This window comes from Trematomus bernacchii, unplaced genomic scaffold (assembly GCF_902827165.1).
Source record: "Trematomus bernacchii unplaced genomic scaffold, fTreBer1.1, whole genome shotgun sequence".
Lineage (NCBI taxonomy): Eukaryota > Metazoa > Chordata > Actinopteri > Perciformes > Nototheniidae > Trematomus > Trematomus bernacchii.
Window position 1 is genome coordinate 1,248,056 of NW_022987447.1, and position 12,400 is coordinate 1,260,455.

Here is a 12,400-nt window from a genome sequence, read left to right on the forward strand (position 1 = left end):
CGTGATCTGTGATCCTGAATAGCGGTAAACGCTACAATATGAACAGGCTCGTGCTTGGCCCACTGGTATTGTTTGTTTATTTATTTTGAAAATGAACTCGCAACACCGTGCTGTCATATAGCAACTGCTAAGCTACTGCAGCAAAAAAATCCTGGCGCCGCCCATGAGCATGATAAGTCCACTTTAAGTAAAACATGGGGGTACTTGTACTTTATTTAGTTACTACTTTTCAGATTTAGGTGATTAATACAAAATATGAAAAAACGAATATATAATCAAATATTATTATAGGATTCGCTTAATGTAATTCTAATAAAACCCACTTTAACCAGGTCTGCACTTGGAGTGAAGTACACATTAATGCATCAATAATTATATTATAATAATTGAAAATATATTTGGAGTGTGTGTGTGTGTGTGTGTGTGTGTGTGTGTGTGTGTGTGTGTGTGTGTGTGTGTGTGTGTGCGCACTTGTTGTGGCAGAGGTTGGAGAAACCTCTGGAGGAAATGAAATGTGTTGCAGCGTGGATCAGGTTGTTATAGTGAAAGAAGCAAACATCAACATATGAGTCTCAACTTGCACAGCAACAAAGCCTTTGTCTCGTGACACACTCACTTCCTTATTATGTAGCTGCAGGCCCTGAGGAACACGCTGAGTTGAAGTGGAGGGAAAAGCCTGGAGTAAACTCATCAGGCTTTATTGATCTGGATCTTTTAAGGCTTTAAGCACTGCATGTATTCATGTATTTCATTACTGTTGTTATATTATGGCAGTCTTGATGTCATGATTGGCCCTTTTTTACCACTAAATCCCTATTTTTTCTAAATAAAGATTATGTATCCATTGAATGACAAGGAAGAGAGCTTTTTTTACATCAGTATCTTAAAATATTAATTAAATTATTATTAATTGAAAGACTAATAATGTTTATGTTTGTCTTCTTGCAGAAGGCTATGTGAGAACCCTATGAAGCCAGTGCCGGTGGAAATATACGAGTGTAGAAATCAATGATTTCATCCACAGGAGATTCATTTGCAAATATTAAGAAAGTTCAAGTCATTTTCCAAGAGAACATACTAAACACATCCTTTATCTTCTCAGCGACGGCATGCTGTTTTTCTGTGTCTTGTGTAAAAGTTCATCATTTTGTCAGGAGGAAAAAACAAGTTCAGTTAAGAGCTAAAACTTTGATTTAAGGAATCTAAAAAGGTTTTTTTTTCTTTTATTAACTAATAGAGAAATGAACTTGCAGATTATTAGAGAATGAACATAATCATTAGCATCACTAATCTTCTGTTTAGCTGTGGAGATCCACATGTGTAACTCCTGTAAATCTAAACTAACCACTATGTTTATGATAGATTATCTGCAGATTATTTTCCAGATTAATAATTTAGTCCAGCAGATAATAGAGGAAAATGTTGTTTTTAATTGTTTTGTCATTTCAAAGCACAAAGACATTAACTTTAATAAGATATTCCATATTTGAGAGGCTGAAAACATTGTTGCATGAAAACTTACTTTCACATTTAATTGATGATCAAAATAGCAAAACAAAAAAATATTTTGATAAACTAACATTAGTCAACTGATCTTAGCAGCTCTACAGGACGTCTGCTTAGCTTCAAGCTGATATCATTAAAGGTAGGGTAGGTAAGAATGGAGAAACCAGCTCGAGTGCGCTAGAATTTGAAAGTACACAACCAAAAAAAATCTGCCCCTTCCTTCAGACTTCCTTACAGAGCCCCTCCTCCAACACACACGAACGCGCACATGACCAATGAGGGCAAGAGATAAGTTTGTGTACAGATGGAAGGCTGACAGGCAGGTAGGCCATCCAGTTATTTTAGCCGGGCCGGCTAAAATGATTGGTCGTGCTTTTCACAGCGCCACGGCTTCCACAGATTAAATATTTGTATATATTTATTGTCAAAGCATTTAATATATTCATTGCTATCGGGATGTTAAGAGCATTCCATGGAATATAACAACAACTGTTTCTGAAGTGAATGACCTACCCTACCTTTAAGTGCAATTGAACTGAAAGCTCCATGCTGAACAGGAAAGGAGTAACAGTAGTGTTGTTAACTGTGACAAGTTGTGACAACAACACTCAAATGTCACCATATAGTAAAATAATACAAAACAATAGCACAAAAAACTAGGATGCCGGTAAACTCATTATTAATCTGTTGGAATAATAGTTAGTTTTTATAACTTCAAACGATAGTTTGTGATTCTTTCCACACTGCTGACTGACAAGAGATTGGAATAAACTAAGTACATTTACTTAAGTACTCTATTTAATTAAAATGTTGAGGTATTTTAACTTTTTTAATGCTTGATACTTTAGCTTCTTTTAACAAAATACATCTCTAAATATTAAACTAATGGACTAACTCTTTAAGTCACAGAAGAGTCAACTTGTTTAAATATTTTACAAAAATTAAATCAGAGCTTTTTTTATATAATTATATACAAACATAAAGGTCCTTTTTCTGCACAATGATTACTTTTTATACTTTGAGTACATTTTACTGATGATACTTTTGTACTTTCACTTGGATAGGATTTTGAATGCAGGACTTTTATTTGTAATGAAGTATTTTGACAATGTATTGGTACTTCTGATCTGAATCAGAACAATGTATTGGTACTTCTGATCTGAATCAGAACAATGTGTTGGTACTTCTGATCTGAATCAGAACAATGTATTGGTACTTCTGATCTGAATCAGAACAATGTATTGGTACTTCTGATCTGAATCAGAACAATGTGTTGGTACTTCTGATCTGAATCAGAACAATGTGTTAATACTTCTTCCACTGCTGACAACAAACGTGTAAAAAGTAGAAGCCTGGAGCTATCAATAACAAGTGCATAAACGGAACCCCCACATTCTGAGCCCAACCCCCCCTTTGCTGGAGTCTTGGTTGTTATTTACCCGCTTCCAAGGAAAAGCACACACTCTCTCTCTGCCTTACACACACACACGCGCGCGCAGGCAAGAGACAAAAAAACATCCGATTTGCGACAAAAATGCCGTAAGCTTGTAGAAGGACAGTGTATGAGCCACAGATACATTCAGACAGCCACAATAAGCGATCAGTAAACGGCTGAATATTACACACTGAAGTCCTCATTTATTCAGAGCATGTCACAGTATGATGCACACAAACAGCTTCCACATTACAGAAACCAGAGGGGGAAGTAACTCCGTACATTTACTCAAGTACTGTGGCCTACTGAAGTACCATTTTGAGTTACTTGTACTTTACTTGAGTATTTCCATGTTATGCTAGCCTACTTTGTAGGCCTACTTCAACTCCAGTACAGTTCAGAGGTGGTGTACTTTTACGCCACCACATGTATTTAATACCTTTAGTTAGTGTGGATGAATGATGTGAAATATAATCAAGTCTTAAATCAGACTTTAGTTACACCTAATTCACAAGCTACCCTGCAGTATACAAAGTCATTCAAACTAGCTGCACCTTTACCAGCTTTGAGAACACTTTAATGATCAATCATTATAAAACATATCATATATATTATTCTGAAATGGACCAATCTGCACAATGACTGCTTTTACTTTAACTATATTTTGATGCTACATTTTTGTAGTTGAGTAACATTTAGAATGCAGGAATTGTACTTGTAAAATAGCTTTCCTACATAGGCCTACTTGTATTTTTACTTATGTACAAGATCTGAGTCCTTCTCCCACCACTGACAGTAACTTGTATCAGTCCTCTCTCCCCTCTCAATGGGACGTCCCCCTATCTCACTCCGCTCTGCATGCGCCACACTTGATAAATATTCGGAAATTGCCTAAAACTCCGCAGATTGTTGAAAACATGAACCCAACATCAGCCCCCACAGCCGGGGGGCAACGGACAAAGTGCACCGTGTCAAACAACTCCACAGATCCGACCTGGCAACACATTTATCGAGCAAAAAGAGCCTCGCGGGGCAGAGGAGGCGAAATTAAAAATTAAATACCCAGATCCTTCCACGCTGCCAGAAAAACAAGCAAAAGTCCGCTGGTAACAACACAACACTCTGCGGTGGCGCACTTCGATGCGTCAGGCCGGGACAGTGGGTATAAAGTTGTTTAAAAGGCAAATCATGCACACATCGGGACGTGCAGCCACATTATGAGTCTAACTGAGAGAAGGCGAGCAGTTTACCCACCAGAAAGTTTCCAGCACAGCATTAGTCAGCTCACATGGAGCCCCGGTAAGCTTCCATCCCGGACCGGACCGACACCCGCCGCACGAGAGCCCTGCCGCCGCTCCGCGTGCTTTCCTCCCCGCGGGCTGGCCTTTTATTATTTTTTTCGATTTTTTTTCCAATAATTTTTCTATATTCGGGGCCTGAGAGTGTGTCTGGCTCCCCTCAGGCTGCAGCGGAGTTATGGGGCGGTAAGCATTGTGGGAGTGTGACGTCAGGACTTTCACAAACTTTTTTCTTTTTTTTCTTTTTTTCTCAGCAGAGACAGTTTACTGGTTTATCTCCACTGATCATTCTGTTAACACCTGCAGCTATACATCCTGTGCCACATACCAATCATTAGCACTTTATTCTGTAATTCCCGATCCTGGAGCTAGAGTATTACATATTAGGCCTAATTACAATTAAATATTTCAATTATTTGTGTATTGTTGCCCATAGTCATAAATATAAACAGCGTTATTTAGCCTACTGTTTGATAGCCTAAAATGTTTATGTGAATATTTTTAAAAGCCTACTTTGTTGTACATATAAAAAAGAATAGGCTACTTAAAAAAATTAAAATATTCGTTTTTTTCTAACGGAACTATCTTTATTTGTTTAGTTTGTTTTATTCGGCTTTGTGTTGTCCTCCGTGAAATCAAATAGGAAAAACAAGAAATCACCTGATTCCATTTCAGCTAGTAGCCTATACAAAAACACATTATATCCGCAATTAAAATGAAGTTTATTTTCTACTTTTCTTAAAGTTTATGACTGCACACTTTGAATGAAATTGTACATAATAGCTTATAGTCACAACAGAATGCAGTGCATTTCATGAATTAACGCCATCACCTTAACTTTACATGTTTTTCGTTCGGGGGGGGGGCGCGGCTGCAGGAGGAGGGTCGGAGCCCAGCAGCAGGAATGTGAGCCCGGGTCCCCACGTGCAGAGGCTGCCCTGCTGCTGCTGGTGGTCCCGTCCTCTCCCACCTTGTGTTTTTTTGGGGTGGGGGGGTGAAAGAATTACTTCCAGGGCACATCAACTCGTTTCCTCATCACCCTAGAACACCCCCACCCCCAGCCCGCAGGGTGAGTGTGAGAGAGAGTATGGGGGGTGGGGGAGCAACAGTCTTCAATAATGCTGCTTTCAAGTGCTGCCCGCCTGCTCATATTTGATATCTCGAAAATAATAATTGTGTGTGAGTCTTTAAGCCCTGCTGGAGATACCACCAGTATAAACGCACTCACAAAAGAGACATATGTGTAGGCCTGTTGGTTTATTTAAAGATGACATAGGCTATGTTGGAGTTTTATGTTTGTATCATTTTTTATGTTTTTATCATTAAATAACCATGCTTCTAAATGACTACTTTAGCTTGTATTAGACCACTAAATTAAAAATAACTTCAGCCTCATGGTCAACATTACTATAATATATTAATATTTCGTTTCGTAATCAATCGCTCCCTGATAATTACGACATTTCCGACCGAACATGAAAGCATCAAAAGGCTGTTGCCGTGCGGCAGAACTACCGCTGTAAAAGGGGGAAGCTTCCGAAAGAACAACGGCTTACCTGTGCTGCAGTGAGCTGAATATATATGATGGGGGGGGGGGGTAAATTGTTTAAGAGTTTGGTAAAAAAAAAAGACATGAAAGACAAGTGTGAAGACCATGTGGACCAACATGTTCAGGTACTGCTTCATCCTCAGGGTCGACTCTGTGGAGTCTCATTTCCGTTCAAACTAACTACTACTTTAGAACTTCGTCGAGAGCTGGAGAAGTTATTCACATAAAATCGGAATATGTCCAGAATTATGTTTCACTTTCGATAACGCTTTAAAAAGTTACGTTTTTGTCTTGAAGCAAACTTTTATTTCTGAAAGCAGCCGGATTGAAAAAGATATTAATGAATCATGAACTGAGAGACAGGACACAGGCCCTTTAGGAACGAGTTTCCTAAACTGCTTTAATTGTTTGAATACAAATATTGGAAATAAAAAATGTAATTACTTATAGTCCTAAGTGATAGAATATTCGACAAAATCGGATTTCTATATGTTTTATTAATCTTAAGGGCACATTTAAGGTATCTTTAGGTTATTTATCATTCATTAGTCATTCATTAATAAGGAACAATTAAATAACTGTTTAAAATGTTTTTTTATTTAAAACATGCTCACATTGAAATGTTAAAATTATATCAGTTTGATTCTGTTTTGATGTCTCCATCATAACACCTTTAAAGAAGAAACATCCAAACATGACAAATATTTCATCAAAATTAAGTTACAATTTAATTGCCTTTTGTTTTGGAATTATTATCTTTCTTGTCAGTCAATCATATACACAGTCTTTCTCTACTGTATATATATGTTTTTTGTATGGAAGAGGATAAGGTCTAGCCTACATGAGACAACATTTTTGGGATGTGACCAATAGTAACAAAAAGAGTTTTGACTTTAATCTCAGAATTCTGACTTTCTTTCTTAGAATTCTTAGGGGGAAAAGGGTCATTTTTTTCTTTAAATCTCAGTATTCTGAAATTTCTCAGAATCCTGAGATTAAGATCAGAACTCAACATCCAGAAAACGTTTCTCATGTGGCCCTAATCCTCTTCCGTATTTTTGTACTAATGCAAACAAAGTTTCCTCTACAGATCCTCACTCTGTCTCACAGATGTTTTATATATTATTTGCCTGCAGGTTTTCACGTGATGATGCGGAGACACAGGAATAGATGATAGAGCAGCAGAGAGATGGATGAGGATGAGGAGCGTTCCCAGCGTATAAGGACGAAGACTTCTTTCATTATGCCATTGTTTGTTTATTTGGATTACAGTGTGGTGGTTGATTGCAGTTGCGTGGTGGTCTGTTATTTAGAGTTTGGAGTGATTTTTAACTATCTTATGAATGCCACATATACTTGCTGTGATTCCTCTCTGTCTGTCTGTGCCTCTCATCTCTGCAGACAGTAAACACAGCAGCATCCCCCCCCGCCCCGATTAGATGTGTGTAGGGACGATCAGAGCTTCTGATGACAGGACAGAAGGAACCATGGGCTCCTTAAAGGAAGCTTCATCAGACATGAGCACAAACATGTGTCTATGGTGGCTTTACAGTCACATCCCTAGAACTAGTGAACCATTTATCTATTGCACTATTTTATGTATTTTACCCTTTTGGGTAATTATATTATATCATCAAGTTAATTTGGACATTTTCGCCTCTTTATCTACTTTCTGTAAGAGGAAACATCCAAAAAACACATTCCAATGTTTATTTTCATTCATTCATTTTCCACATGCTATTGTAAATGATTCCTCAAGTGACCAACAGTTTGCATTCGATAAGACCTTATTTGCAGATATAAACAACTTTTCAGAATGACTGTAATGCAAAAAACAACTTTCTTAATAAGTTATCAATAGGGGATCTTTCGTGGTGATATCCGTTAGAAATGTTTACCCTATTCACCTTTTGAATTTTAAATTACATATATAGTTTTCTCTCTCTTTCTTACACATCAAACTCTTCATTTTCATATCCATTTTCCAAATATGTTTAGAGAGGGTTTTCCTAAATCATTCAAAGTCTGATTTAAAGAGCGTTTTATTAGAGACATGATGAATATTGGTTTATGGCTGTCGACAGTATCTGATGTAAAGACACATCTCAAATGTCCTCTGTCAAGAAAATAAAACAAGAACTTTAACCTGGCTTTATCCAATATTGACATTTCTACAAGTCAGCACATTTTTATAACATAATGCCTAATGTGGATATTTACCAGAAGAATTTAGGAAACACAAAAGGAATAATTCGCCAATGGAAGTAATCAACAGGGGATGTTTCATTGTGGACACACACACACACACATCCTGGCAGCACTTTCAGCCCCAGTGCGAAAAACCTAAGGCATCTAAAATCAGCATCAGTGAACAACAATAGTAATTAGTGCAAGGGACAATTTGTTCACATCTGGAGTGGATTTCCCTGCCACCAGAATACCCAGCAGTCCCTTCTTCAGGGCCTGCCGTGGTGGGAAATGACTATGTGTGTGTTTTTATGTGTTTTGTCTAAAACAGATGGGCGGTTTACATCAGCAGAGATGGCTATAAACAGCTCAGGGAAACCTCCGGGACACAAACACTACTACTACTGATGCTAAAATAGTAGTACAAATATATTATTTACGATATACTTCAATATGTCAACTTAAGGGGCTGGGGATTGAACCACTGACCCTCTGATTGTTTGACACCAATTATCCCCCTGAGCCTCATCCCCCTTTTCATAATGTACATTCACTGGGCAATATGAGAAAACTATTTCAACTCATATTACATGTTTCTTATGTGATATATCGGCCTGTCATATGAGGAAATGTGTAGTTCTGGACATGCTTATATTTCATTTGAAAGCTTCTTCGCATGACGAGGCAATATCACCGCGCATAGAGAAAAGGTAATGTTATTAGCAGGTGTCATGAGTCTGGGTCTCATGAGGCACAAAATAGATCCTGTTTGCTTCATGGGCAACAACAACTTGGTAATATATGAACATGAGTCAGACATAAATGACAGCACAGCATCATCCAATTACATTGGAGGTTGATTAAAATCTAACTCTAAGGCCATATAATCTATATGATTATTGCTCCAAATACAAAAATGATACACAACATGTGGCCTGAGATGATGACGCTCACTGACAGATAGTATGATCAATTCCTTTACAAATGATGCAAGCATTAAGCTGTTGGTCGTGGTTCATTTCTGATAGAAGGTGGAGAAAGTCTATCTGAGACAGACCACTCTGTGCTGGCGGGGTGGGGGGGATCAGGTCTCACACAGCTGACAGGAGGGGCTGCAGCAGGTTGATAAGGTGGATGGGTGGAGCTGTCCTCCACTTCTACGTCACAGGGGGTCCCAGCTCACAGACACACAGACCTTTGGCTAGCTCTCCTATCAACCACACGTGTAAATAGTATTTAGTTTTAATGTTTGGAGCCTAAATGTTTTATACGGAAATTATTGTTTCTTTGTCCCAAAAATGCCACATATATCTTTTAACTACTAAGTAAGCCATCCTGCTGCCCTTGTGTTTTTGTCATTTTTGCTGCTTTTAACCTTTTAGGTAGAATTTGAAGGTGCCCTGAAAGGCTGCTAAATCAAATATTATAATAAGAGCAGATTGTACCCATATTACACTGGCACACAGACAATATGCAGGCTCTGAGCTGGGAGGAAATAAAAATAGGCATCGGGACAACAGACTTTCTTTTTAGTTTTGGCTATTATATGAACACATTTAATTTAAATAAATATTTAGAGAACAAAAGCGGTTTGGTTCGTTTTGTTGCTGGGTTAGCTGTTATCTGCATCACTACATCGAGGCCATTGGCCTTCCTACTGAGAGAAAACCTAAATAAAACGATTTTTGAAGAAAGTAACAAAAAATCCTCTTTACAGCTAGATTTTGTTGGTTATATGTTTGATTTCGTTTTTATTCATGTCTTTAGGAACACAGCTCCCACTTCCTAAGCAAGACATATGTATTTGTTGAAAGATTTTTGTTAATTTTGACACGTTTGTAAAAGTCCTGAAACTAACTGTATTATTAGAGCCCATATGGGTTAATTTAATGTCATATTATACATTTTACTCTCAACAAAGGTGCCTCATATTCAAACAGGTGAACTGAAAATAAACACTATGTTTGATAGCCAAACTCTAAATCTTAAAGAACGTTCTAATGGAAGAAAATAAGTAAAAATTTGCATTTTTTCAACAGATTTTGGCTGTATTTTCTTGACATCTCAACTATATTTCGTATTCCAAAAAAATTGACTTTTGTTGGATTATGTTTTATAACTTTTTAAAGACTGTTTTTTACTGCTCTTTATTTTGTCTTACAGGCCTATTTGGTGGAGAAACTGCAGTTTGATGCAACAATAAGTATTTTGGGCCTTTGTTGAATATTTTCTGAAAAGTGAGATAACAGCATGCTAGTCCCAGCCTCACTGAGCATAAAGCCAGGTTGTAAGTAACAACAGAGAAAGGTCACCAGCAGGTGGGTTGTTGGAGGTTGTCTACCTTGTGAAAGGCCACAGGCAGAGTTAGGCCTGTTATTCTGCACCAGCAGAGAGAGAGAGGCGGAGGGAGAGGCGGAGAAACAGGAGTGACATATAAGCATCCGTAGAAGGTATAATGATATGCAAACGTCACCTACTTCCTCTGCAGCTTCAAGTCAAGTGTCGGAGGAACTCAGATTCAAAAAGGGAAATGACATTTTTAGAACACGGAACGTGAGTCAGAATCACACCAAAAAACGAAATGTGAAATCAGCCTTTATATTAACATCTGTTGATAACAAGATCATTTACACAAACATTCAAAAACACTGAATAGTTTAGGGAAGTCACATGTGTATGTCTCTTTAGGTCATGTTCATTGGTTCACCTGAAGGAAGTCTCTGTGTGTTTCTCATGGTCGGCCTGTGAGTTGTGGTTCTTTGCATTGTTATCATTGCTGTCATCTCTAACAATGAAAAACAGTGTGTGTTCAGGGGATGGGGGAGGAGCAGACACAGAACCACACAGGAAAAGAGGGAAAGAGCAGCCAGCTGTCGAGCATCAGAGAAAAGAAAAAGGAGTGATCGAACACAAAGAGAGAATACGTTAGGCTGGGTCGGCTGAACCCGAGGATGTGGAGGGATTAAAAAGCCTTCAAAGCAAAACAGAAGAAAACATCTCAAACTGCACTGTGAAGACTCCAGAACTCCTGCACTGAGGAAAGAAAGGAATATCTTAACTTGTTTTTGCTCATGTGTTCTTTGTTAGATCCTCAAAGTGTTATCAGCATTGGATTCATTAATTGCAGTAATAATGAACAACATGCCGATCCCATCAGCTGGAGCAGGAGATAATAATCTCTTTAATGTGACATGTTTAAGCAATTATGAGTGGATTCAAGGCCGGCTGGCAGAGTCCACACATTTACATGAAAGTAACAAAGGTTCTGAGACCGCACCCAGCCACATGTTGCCATGCGGGACACATGTGAAGGTATAATGAAGAGGGCTGCTCCTCCACCCTGTCAGAGGAGGAAAAATGATTCAGAATCTTTACTAAGGTAAAAGTACCGATACATTAATGTTACGTAGAAGACAAATATTTCTTAAACAAAAGCTGCTCATTCTGCTGCAAAATGTCCCCTATATTATTATACATTCGACATTGATTGTTAATATTGTTCAATTTTATTATTGTTGCATCAAAAGCATTTTGACCAACAAAATGCTGATACACTAATTATATATATATTTTTCCTTGCTTTTTGTAATATATTGGAAGTTTACTTTTTTGTATCTCAAACAGTTATTCTAGTGGTTTGGAAACATTGCATTATGTTAAAAGTTATACATATATTTTGTAATTGTTCAGATGAAAAATAACTACTTTTATTGTTTAATAAATGCTTTTAACACACAAAATCATTATTTCTTCTTTGAATGTAGTGGAGTAGAACTACAGAGTATGGAACAACTAGTAAAATACAAGTACTTTAAAATGTACTCGGTGACTTTCCACCATTGATGGTTGGACACAGACTGATGCTCCATCTGACGACCAGCAAACAGGAGAGTATAATACCTTTCAATATTGTTTGTAGCCTTTATTTAACCAGGTGAAAAATCCCATTGAGATCAACGATCTCTTTTTCAAGGGAGACCTGCGGTACATTAGTTACACATAAAAACAACAGAAAACAAAAAGGACATCACAACATAATTACAGGGGTATAAATTAGCAACCTATTCACAATGACAGGTATCCAATAACATTTCATCCAGCCGTGCTTTAAAATGATGCAAGGGAATCAAAATGCTCAGTTTAAAAAAAAAATGCATAGTGTTCCAAGCTAGAGGAGCAGCACACATAAAAGCTTTAGTACCTAAAACAGTCCTAGCACTTGGCACATGTAATAAGAACACATCCTGGGATCTCAGGCAATAGCTACTTGCCACTCTCTGTGAGAGTATGAACTTTGTGTGGCTGCTTTGTTTTCAGTCTGCAGGAATTTTCCCAAGAGGAGACGTACACTATGAGATTTTTGCTGAGTAAGTGTATGCTAAAGCTTTGATTTTCTTCCAACCCCTATCATTATTCATTTCTTAA

General features: G+C 37.7%; 1 protein-coding gene and 1 long non-coding RNA gene across 5 annotated transcripts in view; one reads left to right on the forward strand and one right to left on the reverse strand.

Moving 5' to 3' along the window:
• Window positions 1–4,662, reverse strand: part of plagl2 (pleiomorphic adenoma gene-like 2) — a 48,974-nt gene extending 44,312 nt beyond the window's left edge. For all 4 annotated transcript variants that reach the window (XM_034142915.1, XM_034142906.1, XM_034142888.1 and 1 more), the window contains exon 1: window positions 4,196–4,662. The gene's annotated coding sequence lies outside the window, so the exon portion shown is untranslated. The remainder of the gene's footprint in view (window positions 1–4,195) is intronic.
• A 482-nt stretch (window positions 4,663–5,144) lies between these two features.
• LOC117492586 lies at window positions 5,145–7,077 on the forward strand. The gene is made up of 2 exons (XR_004556867.1): window positions 5,145–5,308; window positions 6,925–7,077. It is a non-coding gene; the product is annotated as an uncharacterized LOC117492586 (long non-coding RNA).
• Window positions 7,078–12,400: the final 5,323 nt, after the last annotated feature.